Source organism: Saccostrea echinata, unplaced genomic scaffold, assembly GCF_033153115.1.
Source record: "Saccostrea echinata isolate AGI-Se365-2 ecotype Australia unplaced genomic scaffold, CSIRO_AGI_Sech_v1 ptg000056l, whole genome shotgun sequence".
NCBI classification, from domain to species: domain Eukaryota; kingdom Metazoa; phylum Mollusca; class Bivalvia; order Ostreida; family Ostreidae; genus Saccostrea; species Saccostrea echinata.
The window spans coordinates 9,321,021-9,340,316 of record NW_026889805.1 but is presented as its reverse complement, the minus strand read 5'-3'; the positions used below and the strand labels follow the sequence as shown (position 1 = coordinate 9,340,316).

The 19,296-nt window shown below is 33.8% G+C and overlaps 1 long non-coding RNA gene across 2 annotated transcripts; it reads left to right on the top strand.

Annotated features, from left to right (window-relative positions):
- Positions 1–1,912: 1,912 nt before the first annotated feature.
- On the top strand, positions 1,913–18,378 carry LOC133173110 (uncharacterized). Of its 2 annotated transcripts, none has more exons than XR_009718991.1 (4): positions 1,913–2,004; positions 6,289–6,393; positions 6,609–6,706; positions 16,074–18,378. It is a non-coding gene; the product is annotated as an uncharacterized LOC133173110 (long non-coding RNA). The 2 variants fall into 2 exon arrangements; XR_009718992.1 differs by lacking the exon at positions 16,074–18,378 and adding an exon at positions 11,628–11,913.
- The last annotated feature ends 918 nt before the right edge of the window (positions 18,379–19,296 follow it).

Here is a 19,296-nt window from a genome sequence, read left to right as displayed (position 1 = left end):
CCGGCACTGTCGCTTTAGTTCAGTCTTCACAACAATTCTTTTTCAGCACATGCCCTTTGGGCATGTAGACCTATCATTTTTACCCAGCCCATTCAAATTTGTACATGTCCTACTCAAAATTCTTACATTTACCAGTATTAATTGTGCAACAAAAAAACCACATTAGGTATAAAGGTTTTATATTAATTTTTTCAGCATCGTAAAGCAACCATGGCCTGTGATTGCCATTTTCTAAAGCGTTTTTGTTCATAAATAACTTCTGAGTTGCATGCTGGTCATTTGTTGGCCGGTTTAGCTGAACTGAATTTCAGAAATGGGATCATGACTGTAGTGCCACAGTATGTGGCATTGATGAACATCTCGTAATTTAGCAAGCAACTTTGAGAAAACAAATAGGTTGAACTAAACACTTCAATGATTAGATTGACAATCATTTGACAGGTCGTATCGAGAATGTAGACAGGCAATCTATCGACATTACATATAGCAACGTTTAAGCGAATAACGGGGGAAGGACAGAATAAATGGCAAGTAAAGATCGTACAATGAAAGAAGATTCACATATGCCCTCTTCAGACATGTATTTTGGCAATTTTTACATGCCCGGCTGCAAATTTAACAGGTCCCTGGCATTGGACTCCCGGGTTATTTGGAAGACTGTTAGTTTAGTTTCACGAGGTCCGACAACATTGATTCTCAATGTCTGCTCCCTCTACCCCATACACTTATCTTGATAAAATTATATAAATTATATTATTAATTATATAAATTGATATAAATTATATAAACCGGTCTTGTTTATATAATTTTACAATGTCATAAACAGCTGCTTAAGTGCATATAATATTGTAAATGGATTTATATATAGGATTAGGGAAAGATCCTCACTTGATTATGGCAGCATATTTAGCTCGTAGGAGTTTATTATCTACCACACATGATCAATGTCACTTTTGGACGTGAATGACTTTTGACACCCTAACTTCAGTTCAAATCAACGTTAACTTTATGTGACGTCTCTCTGAATCTTTTTTGGCATGTAACTTGGGTAAAAACAATTAAGTACTCTTGATGCATTTGATTTCTCTTAGCCCGTTTAAACATTTCCAAGGTCTATACCAGTTTTTGCAGGGGCGAAACTATGTAGAAGTTGGAAAAGAAACCCATCCCCTTTTTGACGTATTTGGTTTTCGAGGAGTGAAAATTTTCAATATTACACTCAACTACATGCAATATTTATTATATTATACTGAATTTTTATACAAATAATAGTGAACCTTGAGCGCATAAATCTGCGCAGTCACTATTTTTTGGAATATCACCCGTCGTCAAGCAATGTTGACTGTTGCGGCACTGGGCGTGGCTTCATTATTCAGCGGATAATAGTGCTTTTTAACAAATGTTTCTTGACGAATCAGATTACTTCATCTAATATACCTGAAAGTACAATATTAATTAATTGTCATCATTTTCCTATTATTAGCATTTTTACTGGTAATGGTTTTGAAATGATAGTTAACATGCACTGTTCAAAAAGTCTTAAAATGTTGTTTTGGCTCAATTTCTTTGTTAGATTACTGTGTTGAACTAAAGCAGGTCAATTAAAGTAACATGATCCTATAGATTACATGTACATTTAGTACTGTAAAGTAGACAAATTTATTGTTCTCACAAGTAGTTCTCAAACATTGATTTAAGTTGGTCTCCTGAAGGATGTAATAATGCAATTGGTCTGCTTAAGGTACAGTGTATAATATAGACATGCATATTTTATTTTGAATTTGTATTATGTCAATCATTAGAAATATATGGATCTTAATTAAAAAACATTGTTTTCATTAGAATTTAACATATGTGTAATAGGCATATATTCTTCATGCTTTTCCATAGTTAAGTCCTTTTTTACAGGGTCTCTGCTTGAATCATGTGGACCCCAGTGTAACAAATCTATGGAAAGAGAGAAAATCTCAGCTCAAGGGTCAACATGTCTTTATTCCAAGAAAGGTAAATTGATAATTTTTTCTGCTAAAATACTCTTTTATAAATTATAATATCAATGCAAAAGAGTGAACAAACAATGTACCTAACAACATTTTGAAAATGAAAGTGCAATAACAGTTAATAATTATGATTAGTCGAATGAATGTTAATAATCTAATCAAAGTCCTTGTTGTATATCATTTTTGCTAGGGCTGTGTATTGAGCAAAAAAAAAAGAAAGACATTTTTTAATGTGATATGCAATATATTGAATTCTTTAACAATTCTGTCAAAAAAGTCTTATAAATCATTACGCATGAATTTTATAAAAATAATAATTGTTTTTTACTCATTTTTAATTTTTCGTCTCACCATCTTTAAAAATAACACTTCAAATTCAAACTTTTCTTGACTGTAAAATCAACATGTTAAGTAAAGTTGTCTATGTATTTTTATGATTTTGTAATAATCATTAAGATGTGCTACCTCCTTAATGATTATGTCATTTTTGATCAGCTTTAATTCAAAACAGTTACCGGTAAATATAATCTTTGATGATTGAAATTCCCAAGTTTTTCACAGAATTACATTAAAAAACCGCCTGCCCAAAATGTATTGGAATTAAGTTATTTTTAGCTCACCTGAGCCAAAGGCTCAAGTGAGCTTTTCTGATCAAAATTTGTCCGTTGTCTGTCGTCATTGTCGTCTTTATTGTTGTTGTTGTAAACTTTTCACATTTTCATCTTCTTCTCAACAACCACTGGGCCAATTTCAACCAAACTTGCCACAAAGCATCCTTGGGTAAAGGGGATTCAAGTTTGTTCAAATGAAGGGCCACACCCTCTTTCAAGGGGAGATAATTAAGAATTAGTGAAAATTTAGTGGTATCTTTTAAAAATCTTCTTCTTAAGAACCACTGGGCTGTAAAAGTTGAAACTTAGGTGAGACCTTCATTACATAGTGTAGATTCAAGTTTGTTCAAATCATGACCCCCTGGGGTAGGGTGGAGCCACAATGGGGGATCAAAGTTTTACATAGTAATATATAGGAATAAATCTTGAAAAATCTTCTCCTCAAGAACAACAAAGCCACGATTAGTCATATTGATATGGAATCATCCTCAGGTAGTGTAGATTCAAGTTTGTTCAAATCATGACCCCCAGGGGTAGGATGGGGCCACAAGGGGGGATCAAAGTTTTACATAGGAATATGTAGAAAAAATCTTGAAAAATCTTTTTCTCAAGAACAACAAAGCCACAATTAGGCATATTGATATGGAATTATCCTCAGGTAGTGCAGATTCAAGTTTGTTCAAATCATGACCCCCAGGGGTAGGGTGGGGCCACAATGGGGGATCAAAGTTTTACATAGAAATATGTAGGACAAATCTTGAAATTGTTTTTCTTAAAAACAACAAAGCCACAATTAGTCATAATTTATATGGAAGCATCCTCAGGTAGTGTAGATTCAAGTTTGTACAAAATCATGACCCCCGGGCGGGGGGGGGGGGGGGCACAATGGGGGATCAAAATTTTACATAGGAATTTATAGAAAAAAAATCTTTAAAAACCTTTCTCTCAAGAACAACAAAGCCACAATTAGTCATATTGATATGGAATCATTCTCAGGTAGTGTAGATTAAATTTTGTATAAATCATGACCCCCAGGGGTAGGGTGGGGCCACAATGGGGGATCAAAGTTTTACATAGTAATATATAGGAATAAAAATCTTGAAAAATCTTCTTCTCAAGAACAACAAAGTCACAATTAGTCATATTGATGTGGATTCATCCTCAGGTAGTGAAGATTCAAGTTTGTATCAAATCATGACCCCTCAGGGTAGGGTGGGGCCACAAGGGGTGATCAAAGTTTTACATAGGAATATACAGAAAAAAAAATTGAAAAATCTTCTTCTCAAGAACAGCAAAGCCTTGTTAAGTCATATTGATATGGAAGCATTCTCAGATAGTGTAGATTTAACTTTGTTCAAATCATAACCCCCAGGAGTAGGGTGGTGCCACAATTGAGGATCAAAGTTTTACATAGGAATACATTGGAAAAAACTTCAAAAATCTTCTTCTCAAGAACAGCAAAGTCATGTTTTGTCATATTGATATGGAAGCTTCCTCAGGTAGTGTAGATTCAAGTTTGTTTCAAATCATGACCCCTGGGGGTAGGGTGGGGCCACAATTGGGGATCATAGTTTTACATAAGAATATATAGGGAAAAAAAACTTGAAAAATCTTCTTCTCAGGAACAACAAAGCCATGTTTTGTCATATTGATATGGAAGCTTCCTCAGGTAGTGTAGATTCAAGTTTGTTCAAATCATGACCCCTGGGGGTAGGGTGGGGCCACAGTGGAGGATCATAGTTTTCCATAGGAATATATAGGGAAATAACTTGAAAAATCTTCTTCTCAGGAATAGCAAAGCCATGTTTTGTCATATTGATATGGAAGCATCTTCAGGTAGTGTAGATTCAAGTTTGTTCAAATCATAAACCCCAGGGGTAGGGTGGGGCCACAATGTGGGATCAAATTTTTACATAGGAATATATAGGAAAAAATCTTTTCATCAATAGAAAAGCCATGTTTAGTCATATTGATATGGAAGCATCCTCAGGTAGTGTAGATTCAAGTTTGTTCAAATGATGGGGGGGGGGGGTAGGGAGGGTCCACAATGGTGGATCAAATTTTTAACAAGGGAATATATAGGAAAAAAATCTTTAAAAATCTTCTGCTCAAGAACAGTAAAGCCATTTGTTATATTGATATGGAAGCATCCTCAGGTAGTTCAAAATCCAAGCCCCCTCCCCTTTAAACTTTTCAATACTGAAGTGATTTGTGCTTTTTCCTAGCCAATGTGCTCAGATGAGCGTTGTGGCCCATGGGCCTCTTGTTTTTGATATGATATATTCATTAATCTAGATATGTATCGATATACAGGTAAACTTCGGTATCTCGAACACCGGTATGTCGAATACCACAGATATCTCGAAGTGAATCAACGGTCCCGGCCGTTTTTATTATATTTATGATTTTAAAAAACCCTGGTATCTCGAACACGGAAATCTCGAATACCTCGCTTATCTCGAAGTAGATTTACGGTCCCAAATGCTATAAACACATGCATTATCTCGAAGTCCAACAAATTCTCGCTCCGCTGAATTCACACCTTAGTACACAATAATCCCATTATGCTAATTTTATGGTCTGTTGAACGTTTCCGTTAGGTCTAGCACAGGCTTCATGGGACCATTCCTGATAATCACACCTTATTAGTCCCAAGCTGTTGTTTTTGGTAGTTAAATTTAATTACGCAGGCCAGGTGATTTGGAGGTGTTAATAAAATGCACTCTCAGAGATACTATGACACGATAATGAAACAGCAGCTTGGGGATGATTACTGTACTAGAAATTTAAATTATCGAAAATACACGCTTATACACATCATTACATATCAAAGTAAACACTGAACACATCAAAGTGATATTGAACTCAAGAAATTAAACAATTAAAGACATTATTTTGAGTATAAAAGTCAGTACCAAAAATCAAATCTACAGTAAATATCATGTCTGATAAGGCAGTCTAACGAAGGACCCGGTAGCCAACCAGGGGGGATAGTTAGATTATCTGACCGTGGTGTAAAAAGAAAACTTAAAGTTCATACAATCGAAACAAAGTTTGCTTTTGTTTATTCATATTGGCAATTTCAATAAATTATTGTAGAACGATAATTCCTGTTGTTACATTTAGGCATGTGGGTGTATGTACATATCCTGTTAAAGTCTTTGTGTATCACATTATATCATGATACACTTCAGACAAATTAGTACACCCGTAGTTTTGAATACAATTCATACATTGATTTCATTTGCCACAATGGTCTCTTTAATATTGCAATAATGCATTTGGTCTTCCTAATGCATGTATAATGCAGGTACTGTATATACTCTATGTCCAGCTTATAGGTGAGTCATAAAAAGATTAGTATTTTGAAACCAGGTTAAAACATCAGAGCATTGATTTGAAATTGTCAATTGATTCTGGCAAAAATTTGTACCGATTTATAAGCGGGTCAATAGCAAATCCCTCCAAAATAACCTCAAAAAATACAACTGACTTATAGGTGGACCACCTTATAGGCAAGTATATATATGGTATAGTTTTTGTTGAATTTTGCTAACAGCAAAACACTATGAATAATGAATTTTGGAAAAAAAAGATTATTAAGTTTAATGATGCATGTATGTAGTATAGAAATATTGTTCATATGCCTGTACATGGTACAAATATGCATTTTACAGAGTGTACATATGCCAGAATCATATGGACCGCAGACTGGCCCTGGTGATTCTGTTAAGAAAAAAGAGGAAAAATCAGTGCTTGTGCTCATTGGTCATTGGACAAAGGTAAATAGATTTATTTCATGAAACTAAACATGTAAATTACTAGGATATTAAAATATCACAATTAAAATACATGTACTGATTTATATATATATATGGATATCAGTTGGTCTCCTTGATGGAGTTAAATGCATTTGTTATCCGTTTTAAGTGGATCATTTAAATATTATGCAGTTTATTTAGAAGCTCTTTATTATCTGCACTGTTTACTTTTACAGGGTGTATGCCAGAATTTTTTCAAGAACAATCTGAATCTGACATGGAAAAAATGAAGAAAAACAGCCTTCCTGTTTATAAATCTACATTCTGACAAAGGGTAATTTTGTTTAGTTCAATTGGAAGTGCACATTTAATTTCAGTTGCTTTCCTTAATGATATAGCATTTTTATTCCCTTATGAACAATATGTATACTTGTAAAGCATGTATCACAAAATCTTCTGCAAACAAAGTTTTGGGTGTATAGTGTTTGTTGTTTAACGTCCCTCTTGAGAATTTTTCACTCATATGGAGACGCCACCACTTGTCGGTGGAGAGCTGCAAATTTTTGTCCTATACTCAGCACTTACGACCATTGAGCATTGAGGGATCTTTTTCGAGCCAGCACCTACTGTGACATGGGACCTCGGTTAATACCTCTGTCTCATTTGAAGAACGGGTCTCCACGTCCCACAGTGGGATTCAAACTCGCGATGAAAGGATCAGCTTCTTTCTCCGCGACTCTAGAGTAGACGCTCTAACCACTGCATCTGCTCTACTTTGGCAACTTTGGGTGTATATAAGCATAGGAATCATCATGTCCGTCTGTCTGTTCATGTGTTTGGCCACTTTTATGATTAGTTTTTTTGTTCCAATTCTGGCTGAGATAAATTGATTTAAGTCATCTAGATACAAACAAATTAAGGGAAATTACTATGGTATTGGAATGAACATTTTGGAATACTGTCTAATTGTTCCATTGTAATTGGTTTCTTTAATGTTGAAATAATGCATCTGGTCTTCCTAATGCATGGCATACACTGTATGCATGTGTAATGTTAAAGTTGGCTGAATGTAAAACAGTTCTTGCATTATAACAAAGGTAAATAGATTTAGTTCATGTAACTAAACATGTAAATTATTAGGGTATTAAAATCTCAAGTTTTGAATACTGATTTACATGTGGAGAGTAGTTGGTCTCCTTAATGCAGTAATAATACATTTGGTCTCCCTTATGCATACTGTATATTATATAAATTTAATGACTGACATGTACGAGGGTTGATCCAAAAGTTCATGGAATTTCTTCATATTTTATTTATTTATTAGTGAAAGTGGTTGAATACTGATTTACCTGTGGATAGTAGTTGGTCTCCTTAATGCAGTAATAATACATTTGGTCTCCCTTATGCATACTGTATATTATGTAAATTTAATGACTGACATGTATGAGGGTTGATCCAAAAGTTCGTGGAATTTCTTCTAGTGTTGTACCGATAATCAGAAAACACCGATTGTCGACAAAAAAATGCTACCGATTCCGATGATCGATTATAGTTTTTCATAATCGATCATCGGAAACATACTTCTAATACAATACATTCCGGAATTATCCATTTCTGGTTTAAAATTTATTTCTTCTTAATGAAAGAAAATGGCATCTGCATCTGATACTAGCCAACTAGCACGAAGCAGAGGTGATTAAGAACCGAAGATGCGTATATAGGGCCTAAAAAAAATTATTTTTGTTTCCTGTAATAACCCGACCGACCCATTCAATTTACCCCCGGGTGAATTTTTTTTTCTGCCAAATCTGTGTTTGCTCTTTGGTTTGATCAATCAGCTGATTCTTTTTATTCAAAAAATATTAATTGTATCTTTTATTTGAGATATAAAATATGCAACTTAGTCAACATTTACCTTAAATATAGAGTGATCAATTCCCCCCACAACTTTTTGAAGTTCGTTTTCTGCCGCTAGGCAGCCATGTTGGGTGTCCACTGTAAATATTTTTAGGTCTAGAAAGTGTAAAAGAAGCAAAACAACAAAGAAAATAATATATTATGTATTTTATATATTCATGTTAAAGAAATAAATGAAATTATTGTAATAGTCTGCTTTTTGTATACAAAACTATGAAGAAATCCGATTATAATCGGTGAAATCGCATCAGAAGCAGTAACCGATTCCAACCGATGATCGATTATGAAAATTAACTGATGTCTCATCACTAATTTCTTCATATTTTTTTTTATTTATTAGTGAAAGCGGTTGAATACTGATTTACATGTGGAGAGTAGTTGGTCTCCTTATTGCAGTAATAATACATTTGGTCTCCCTTATGCATACTGTATATTATATAGATTTAATGACTGACATGTATGAGGGTTGATCCAAATGCTCATGGAATTTCTTCATATTTTATTTTTTTATTAGTGAAAGTGGTTGAATACTGATTTACATATGGATAGTGGTTGGTCTCCTTAATGCAGTAATAATACATTTGGTCTCCCTTATGCATACTGTATATTATATAAATTTAATGACTGACATGTACGAGGATTGATCCGAAAGTTCATGGAATTTCTTCTTATTTTATTTATTTATTAGTGAAAGTGGTTGAAAATTACAAATAAGAATATAGACACTTGATGATTTTTTTTAATAAAAAAATATTTAAATATTAATGATAGTAACTCTATGGCAGTTGCCATAGCAAAGGATGTTTTAAAATGCAGGGGAGACATTTACTTGTTCATTATCATTTTAATTCTTAATACGTGATATAAGAAAAAACCTGCGCTAAGTGGCAAATAAAATGAGAATTTTGTCATTATTACGATTGCTTGACCACTAATATACCTGTCTGTGAGAGTTTTACTGATTTAACTTGATATTTAGATTATTAGTTGATGATTTCTTGTTCATCTTTTAATTGTTAGAGAACGTCACATTTCAGTCAAGTTATAAGTTTTGTTAAAATCTTAGGAACACTCTGACTTAAAGGGGTATACTACTGATACAGGCTGGAGAAAAACGCATTTAGCAACTGATTTTCCAGTGGCGTGAAAAATTTAAGAACAATAGAACTTCCATGGAGGTTGATTAAAGGTGTGGCTGCTTTTGGAGGGTCTGTTTTTCTCGTAGACAAATTAAGCGTTGATGGATGTTGACCGCTGACGTACTGTGCTTGACTTTGCTACTGAAATTGGAACATCATATGGAAAGATGGGGAGTATTTTTAAAATATGAGTGTAATATAAAGATAAGTCGATTGGTGGATACCCAGGCTTTTCTTGAGAGAAAAAAGGAGAAAAAGGCAGAATATTCTGTAGAATTACTTAGTTGAATTGAACATGAGGGAGAGATGCTCCTATAACATGACATGACATACTTAACTTGACGTTACGTCGAAGTCTCCCCCGGATTTTACAACTATCAGTGTTCAGAAAGCTCATGTGACCTTATTGGTAATTGGAACGTGGTGAAATTTTCCAGTATTGTTGCATAATGACTCTGTATTATAAATATGCCTATTGTTTGCTTTCATCAAATCACAATAAAATTTTAGAAATAATTAAATTCCATGAACTTTTGGATCAACCCTCGTATTAGAAAAAAGATGGATCTAAGATTGAACAGGTTATAATTCACCTGAGTCATTTAAATTACTTATTGCTATCTGTTCTTGTTCAGTCATCATGTGTCAAGTATTGTCTGTAAACTATTGAACATTTTCAGCTTCTTTTCTGGAACCAGTTTTAACTAATTTCTCGGTTGAAGTACTGTATAGGGGATAATTTCAGGGGTTGTAATTTTCATGTTTTTCTCTCCTCTGACACGATCGCGGTTTGTTGAATTTGCGGAATCGGTATATAACTAGGTTACATGTACCTCCCTTCAATGTCTATATCTGTTTAATCCATAGCATAGCTAGAAGGCATTAATCAGCGTTATGTATTCACTTCATGAACAACAGGGTAGATTTATATATACATCAGCAAGTTCGATAGTTATTTAAATGATTTTTTAAAACCAAAATGTCGATAAAAACATGATAATGCAGGTAACAAATACACGTCGTAACATAGTTACGTACGGGTATTCAAAACCCATGACCCTAGTGTTTTGATTGATGAAACATGTAGCGTTGGCTATTAAAACAGTTTTTTTTTTTTTTTTACAAATACAGGTTATTATCTGCTGGGTGATCTAAATTAATGTCAAGCGTGATAATTAAAATAATTGAATGACAGGTACGATTCGTAATTACTGAAATGACCATGCACTGCACGTATATTTACATATTGTAGTCTATTCTCAAATTTCCAAATATAACATGTAGGTTATTGAAAACTTATTCACTGTTTCTTGAATTCACGGATTTATTCACACCGTGAATATAGCGAATATTAACACCGCGAGTTATTTTCCCCCTATACAGTATACAGACTTAATATAGAAATGATTTTTTCGACTTTCTCAATCTATCATGAATTTAAAAATGTAAATATAAGCATTTAATTGTAAATATTAAACATTTAGCATCTAAAAACCAGAGTTGGAAATTACTGACTGCCCGAGGCAGTCTGTTTTTCAGGTAGGCAGGGACAAACTTTAGATTAACCTCGGTGGTCGGGGTCATTTAAACAGGTAGTTCCTGTTTTCCTTCTTTTTTCAGGGTATAGTAAGTCTATAGAAATTAAGTAAAATATAGTATATCAAAGGAACACTTCTAGTTAAAAATATGAAATGACCTTTAGGACCAATATTGTTTTCAGTCTTTAGAAAAAGCTTACCGATATATGTTCCGGTCACTGACTTTAGGTCACATGTGTGTAGTTTCTTGTTTCTCATGTATTGCTTTAGATAAGTTCTACATTAATGGTAATCTAACAACCAAGCTTTATGATAAACGTGATAACTTTTCAATCGTCAACTTCCCTTACTTATTCAGCAATATACCTTCATCACCTGCATACGGGGTTTATATCTCTCAGTTGATTCGATATGCAAGAGCATCCTCTATGTATGAACAATTTTTAAAAGGAGGTAAGTTATTGACAAACAAATTGCTGAAACAAGAATATCAGCAGTCTTGTTTAAAGTCATCATTTTGTAAGTTCTATGGTCGATACAATGACCTTGTCAGCAAATACAATTTATCATTAAGTAAAATGCTGACTGACGTTTTTCATGCTTATTGTTAGGCCATTATTTACACACTGTATTGTGTATGGATTTTTCTATTGTTTCCCAGTCGTGACAAGGAGCACACAGCGGGTGTGACTGGTCTGCAGGGGATGCTCACTCCTCCATGGCACCTGATCCCACCTCTGATGTTTTGGAGGTCCGTATTTGCTCTGCTCCTATTTTGTATTTTTTGATGGGCTTTTGAGCTTGAATACTGATTGTTATCTCGATATATTTCATTCTACTCAACTGTGTGTTCATGTGATCCTACCTCAGTATTTACAGAATGATACATCCTTTGTTTGAGGGTCATTCTTGATGTCTGACTGAGTAATGGCAATGGGACATAAAACCTTAACTGACCTTACCACATTCTTTTCTAATCTGAAAACCCTCATGCATTTTTAGCATAACATATCGCCAATGCACACATTTTTCACGAGGAATGAACTGCATCTACTCTGCATAGAACAGTATCTCTCCCACTTGCACAACAGTACTATTACACGTCATTATGTTCTTGAAAGGCAAACACAGCAATTATTGCTCAGCATGATTTTTTTTCGTGACACCTGCATTATCGAGTAACACAAAGTGAATGATTCATGTCCTCGAACAAAGTGTACTTACAATGAGGTTTAGTTCCGGTTGATTGCGTTTAGTTAAAGAGAATTTATGATCTGCATTTCCATAGATGTCTTTTATATCAACACCAAACATGCATTTAAGGAAGAAAATATATTAAGTAAAATGCAAAAGCCTGTATTAAAAAATCAAAGGACAAGTGCACTTAAGCAATGCTTAATGGGCCCTTTTCCAGTGCCATATTACTTTAGAATGTATTACCAAATTGTTCTCTTTTGGTAATAGTTAAATACAAGTTTACATTTCTAATTAAAATCACATTAAAACATCACCTAAATCAGCATGGATTTGAAACAAATGAAGTTTTTTAAATGCCTATAGATACCCCAAATCCGGAAAAGTCGTACCGAACCTATTTTGAGTTTCATTTATTTAAATCAAGGGGAGGAGACATTTAAATCAGACACTTGAACAATCTGATGGTGGATCATTGACAGGCGCGTTTGCCGAATGATACTTCTTGTACTATTTTACCCGAGAAAAAAATAGAATGAAGTTGTATAGATACCTGTATCCATAGTGAACAAACTAAGAAATTTGCATGCTTGCATTTGAAATAATACAGTAAGTATTAACATTAGTTCCTTTAAATTTTAAAATGAAAAAAGTGTATTTAGGTGGCTTTCAATACCAGTACCATTGTCTTGCATGAATGTTAAAAATGTTTGACACTTTTATTTATGATGACATTTTAACGACACTAAACTCTCCTAACCATCCCGTGTTCCTAAAACCAAATACATACAAACTTCTCTATGCGGCTTGACTTCGATATAATGATACAAAACGTGGTTATGTTTTACAGTGAGCATCTTTGAGGAATGTTTACCTGGGTAGAACTCACGTGACTACCAGTATTTTAAATAATTTATTCCACGAGTGGGTTCAACATAGGTCATACAGGTAAATAGCTCTTGCTTGTTATAGGAAAAACATTGAACTTTTCATACATTTTTAATATTTTAAGTTCAAGCCTAATCATGTACAAATTTCCTACTTTCACACAAGTTTTATAAATGTATAATGCATTTTTTGTCAATCACACAAGTTTGTACAATGTTAGGCTGACAATAAACAAAAGCTTTGAAATGATTGACCGTCCTCGATTTACTATAGAAAATCACGAATGTCGGCTGACCCCTACCACATTGTATGGCTTTGCTCTTTGTATATTCATGAATTTCAGCGATAAAATTTGTTGAATCTTGTGGTTTAGATATCAATTAATGATCTGAGATGGAAAATTATGCTTAATTTAATTCTTCATTTTTTCACATTTTACCGGGGCCCATAAGTGCACTCGTTCTTTAGTGTTTATACAGGTAAAAAGTTTGAAAAAATAAAAATGTGCCAACAAATGGTTTCGAACCAGGACACTAAAAATGTTCATGGTGAGAGTCTGCGGTCTATCATTCTGGGCTATGCTGACTATGAGGACATTTGTAATAAATATAAACCAGTATGATAGAAATAGGTTTTCACTTTTTTTGTAGGTTTTTTTCTATGAATTTCGACCCTAGGCACCTCTGAAAAAACCTTGTTTTAAATAATTGCTTACTAGATCAAAATCTATCAAAATTTCATAATTTAATTTAGGGGCAGGCAAAGGGTGATTATATTACATCTATCGGGTATAATTTTCTTATCAGAAAATTGTAGAGATATGCAAGGTTAATTAATGACAACATTTATTTTTCCTTTTTGCCTAATACTTTTATGATTTTCACTAATAAATTGATTATTGAAAAAAAGCCTTTAATATGAATGCTGATTTTATCTCCATCTGTTAATTTTCAACACCTTTTCTCGTGATTATAGTAGATAGAGAACAGATTATGATTTCTAACATTTACTATTACAGATCATTTCCTTGAGATAGGTTGAACCAACAGTTAATACAGACACTTTTAAGAAAAGTAAAAATCTGGCTCAGGTAAAAAAAAAAAAAAAAAAAAAAAAAAATATTTACAGTTTTAACAATTAGTAATTTTACCTTAATTAACTGGAAAAATCTTATTTGACGAAATACAGGTCAAGAATGAAGAGTTTAAAGCCTAGTAGGGACTTTGGTCAATCATTACAGGTAATCTGCAGTCCCTTTCGAGAATTTTACACTCATGGAGACGCCACCACTTGCCAGTGGAAAGCTGCAAATTCTGTCCTATACTCTGCACTCATGGCCATTGAGCAGTGAGGGGTCTTTTTCATGCCAGCACCTACTGTGACATGGGACCTTTGTTTATAAGGTCTCATCCGAAGGACTGGTCTCCATGTCCCACAGTGGGATTCAAACCTGCGACATAAGGATCAACTCCTTACTTCACGACTCTAGAACAGACGCTCTAACCATGGCGCCACGCTTGTGACTAGCTCAGTTTTAAAGAAATCATTCAAGATATTTTTTATCAAACTTAATATGCTGATACATATATAATTAGTAAGACCTATTCAACTATTTCAAAAAATTTTGACCTTTCCTGTGACCTTGACCTCACTTTCCTTCAATTTGCATTTTGCATGGTTTTAAAACCATTTAAAATATTGATATCTAAGGCTATGCATCTATACATAATTTGGTGAGAATTTATCATCTATATCCATTTTTTTTAGATTTCAATTTCAAAGAAACTTTTCAAGATATTCTCATCAAACTTCATACACTAACACAAAATTTCATGTTGCATTACTATAAACTCGGCGGGCATACATGTCCTATGGACATATTTCTAGTGTATTGCTATTTCTGTTGTTTGTTTACTTCCGGTCAGTAAGTGCCCCCTAGGGGCAAGCCCCAGTCCTGTTTTCTTTTCCAGGGTTGCAACAGCGCCCCCTAGAAAAACAAGCAACATCCAATAAAATCGTATTTTGTGCTGCTTTATGCCAATGAAATTAAGGCTGGACAGCATATGTATTATATTCTGACCAATGGGGTTGCCGTATTTTCAAATAATTAGGATAGACTTACCACTTCAGCATTCCTTTCATCACTGAAGTGATATACATGGTCAAAAATTGACTAACTTTCATTTTTGTGTCAACTGCAGAGCAGAACGACACTTAGAGATCACTTTACCTGGTGTCTGTCTGTCCGTCTGTCACACCTTATATCTCCATAATTTTGAGAGGCAGGGTTTTGATAATTAGCATTTATATATGTTTTTGAGCTCATGATACTATACTTTGAAACTGTATGAAATTCAGTTACCACACAAAATTATATTTAAATACTATGAAAATACATTGGGATCTGTATTCCACAATGAATCATGTTGACTGACAAAGTGACAATTAAAGTAAAGACAGTCTGAAATTCCTTTCCTCCGAGGATTGTTGGAAGCACCTACATGTGTATTAATAAAATGATAAATAGTTATTCCTCATAATTTCAATTAAATTATTCATTTGAGGACTGGGGAACCATATTTTCTTTGATTGCCAGATTCTATCCCAGTCTTTTAAATACTTTTGGATCTTTTTTTTCCTTGCAGGCAAATGCTTGAACCTCCATGCTAATATTAAATTAATAGCTGACCACTCTTAGATTTATTTACCTCTTTAATGACGATACCTAGCAGGTGACATATACATTCCTTGAAACACTGTAGTTCCTATTTGATTTTCACTAATATAAAGATTATTGAAAAAAGACTAAGGTGCTCTATAGTGATCAGTCTATTCATTCATCTGTCTGTCAAGTACACATATCCCTTGTTCAGAATACAGGTGACTCTAAATACTTCAAACTTTATATTTTTTAATTAGATACATGTAGCTGCTTTGGAACATCTGAAAGGTCTATTACATTATCACTAGTTTTATTCATGTAAGTTGAATATATTTTAAACTTTTAAATTTTTATTTTTTCCAGATAAGAAAGAAATTCAGGAGTTCTTAAATTGCCCTCGGAGTTCTTGGATTGCATCAAACTGCTAAAAGACCTCAACAAAAACAGCGTCTTGAAAATAAAAATGAAAATATTCAGTGAAAAAAAAATGATGAAAGAGCCACTAAAAATCTTCAAGCCTTTGAGCTGAAATCTGAAAGTCAATCTGTGGACTTTACTAGTAAGTCATCATTTGTGTATAATAAATACACTAAACTGTAAACACTTGTTAAAATGTGTATAATTTTTAGATATAATTTGTATCTCATAGACTTCAATAGTTTCATGAAATTTAAGTAATAATGAAAATTTCCTGTTGTCTAGCTAGATTAGAAACTATTATTGTCCAATTTTGGATATTGTGAAATAATTCATCTAGTATGCATACATGTGTGTACACTTACGTGTAAATTAAGTGTTATAGCAAATTCAATCGATCATTAAGTTGAATGTTGACTAATGTTTTTCATCAAAATTGTTTACACTGAATTGTTTGTGGATTTTTCCATTTGCCCAATCATGTCAAGGAGCACATGGCAGGAAATGCTTTCTCCTCCATTGCACCTGGTGTTTTTAGAGGTCTGTGTTTGCTCTGCTCTAATTATGTATTGTTTCAATGGACTTTAAAGCTTGATCACTGTTGGTAATCTTCATATTTCATATACTATTAGAGTACTTGAAGAAAACTGTAAAGATTTAACATACAGTATAATGCATGTATATTGCACTTTAAGTACAGTGTTTGTGGTTAAGAAATGTTAAATCGTCTCATAGTGCATTGAATTTGTTGAAAATTAGAAAATGTGTTGAAATTTTTTTTGAAATAATGTTAGATTGCAGATTTTTTTAAATCATGCAAGTAAGAAATTGCTAAATATTTTTTAGATTTTCTGGACAGTCTAGATGAGTTCTTACTATATATCTAGCATTGTCATCCCAGTTAAAATTTAAGGAGCAAGGTTCATTCCTAAGCTCTACCTGGACAAACTTGCATGGATTAAAGCACATTAACAGATTTACTTCAGATGCTTGACCTGATCTACATTTTCCTCATGTGTTTTTTTTGTTTTTGTTTTTTGTTGTTTAACATCCCTCTCAAGAATTTTTCATCCATATGGAGATGCCACTACTTGCTGGTGGAGAACTGCAAAATTTGACCTATACTTTGCACTCAGGGCCTTGAGCAGTAAGGGATCTTTTTTGTGCCCACATCAACTGCTAGGCGGGACCTCGGTTTATATGGTCTAATCTGAAGGACTGGTCCCCACATCCCCAGTGGATTTGAACCTGAGACTTAAGGATTAAATCCTTACTTGCGACTCTAGATTACAAACTCTATCCTTTGCGCCACATGGGGGACTCCACAAGATTAAGTGTTTTGAGCAGTCCTATTCTCATGTAATTATAAACTCTATGTTGAACAAACCTGCAAAGATGATGTATGTACATGTAAATGTTTCAGGGTACCAATCCTTGATTTGACTTAGATTTTCTGGATTAATGACCAGTTTTTTAGAGAAGGTTCATTCAAAGTAACAATATACTCTTTGGTGATCAGTAAACATAGATGATGTATCCTGCTTCTGATGCTGGATGTAACATACATTTTCAGGGTTATTGAGCAGTTAAGTCTAACCCAGACCAACTTGCATAGATTTTTGATCCAGGTGATATACATTACCAAACTGTTTGTTGAGTGAGACATTGCCTTACTAGTAGATAACATGTATAGAAGTGAGCTTTGTATTCTTTGATTAGGTATGTTTTTTCTTTGCTCAGGATATATATACCATCAGTGCCAACTACCATACATTTTATATAATAGATGTAGCTGTTGTTCAACTGAATATGATAAAACTGTGGATGAAAATAATTTGATTTTTGTACCTTTGAATGTATTGAATTAAAAAAGCTGTTATGATACAATGTTTGATATTTTATAAAAGTTTTTAGCATATGCAATCAATAAATGTATCAACATTTTTATTTTATTATACTTTTTACCCTGCAAACTTCTTAAAAACAGAATAGTAATGATCCATTTAACTGATACTAGGTTAGTGTCACATTGTACTGGTATATCATGTATACTGAACTGTAAATAAGAAGCATCTAAATAGGTAAAATCACAGCATGAATCATTGGATTATGTAAGAAGTGCACTATCGTGTGCTTTGGTATGGTATTAATAATAAATGTTAAACTATCATTTTTTTTTCAAATTAACAAAGGATATGCTTGAGTGACTGTATTTTGACTAGCAGTAAAAATAAAATGATTTTTAAGCATTTGAATTATTTTGATTTATGGTCTCTGCAAGTTTAATGATAGCAAATATGTATATTGAACATGGCATCCACATATTGCTATACTGGATGGGGCATGACTTTTACTGAATCTTAATCACAACCTTGAAATTTTATGTAGTACATGTACTCTTGGTTTCAACTGGTCAAATGTATTCTTAAATCAGAAAGAATTTAAACAAATATAGGCATAGGTCAGAACTTCATCAATTAGTTGGAAAAGCGAATGCACTCGGTGACTATATGGTTTAAAAGAAGCTGGGTATAAATAGCAGGAAAAACTACTTGATGTCCACTGTGAACTTTCTGTCCTCAACAAAACAATATGGAGTATACTATACTTGGTCTAAGAATAATCTGTGTCTGCATTCACTTTTAGGTTAAACTGTTTTGGGCGTTGAGAGTTTGTTTGTTGTTTAACGTCCCTCTGGAGAATTTTTCACTCATGTGGAGATGCCAACACATGCCGATGGAGAGCTGCAAATGACCTATGCTCGGCACTCAGGGCCAATGGGCAGTGAGGGATCTTTTTCATACCAGCATCTACTGCGACACTGGACCTCTGTTTGTATGAAGGACCGGTCTCTACGTCCCACAGTGGGATTCAAACAAGTGACAAAAGGATCAACTAACTCCACGACTCTAGAGCATAGGCTCTTTCCACTGCACCACATGGGCGACAGCATTGAGAGTTAAATGTGGATATCAGAACAAGCTACTCTGGGCTTATACTCTCTATATATTGATTGATTGTATGTTGTTTAACATTCCTCTCAAGATTTTTTCACTCATATGGAGACACCACCACATGCCGGTGGAGATCTGCAAATTTTGTCCTATACTCGGCACTTACGGCCATTGAGCATCGAGGGATTTTTTTCGTGCCAGCACCTACTGCGACA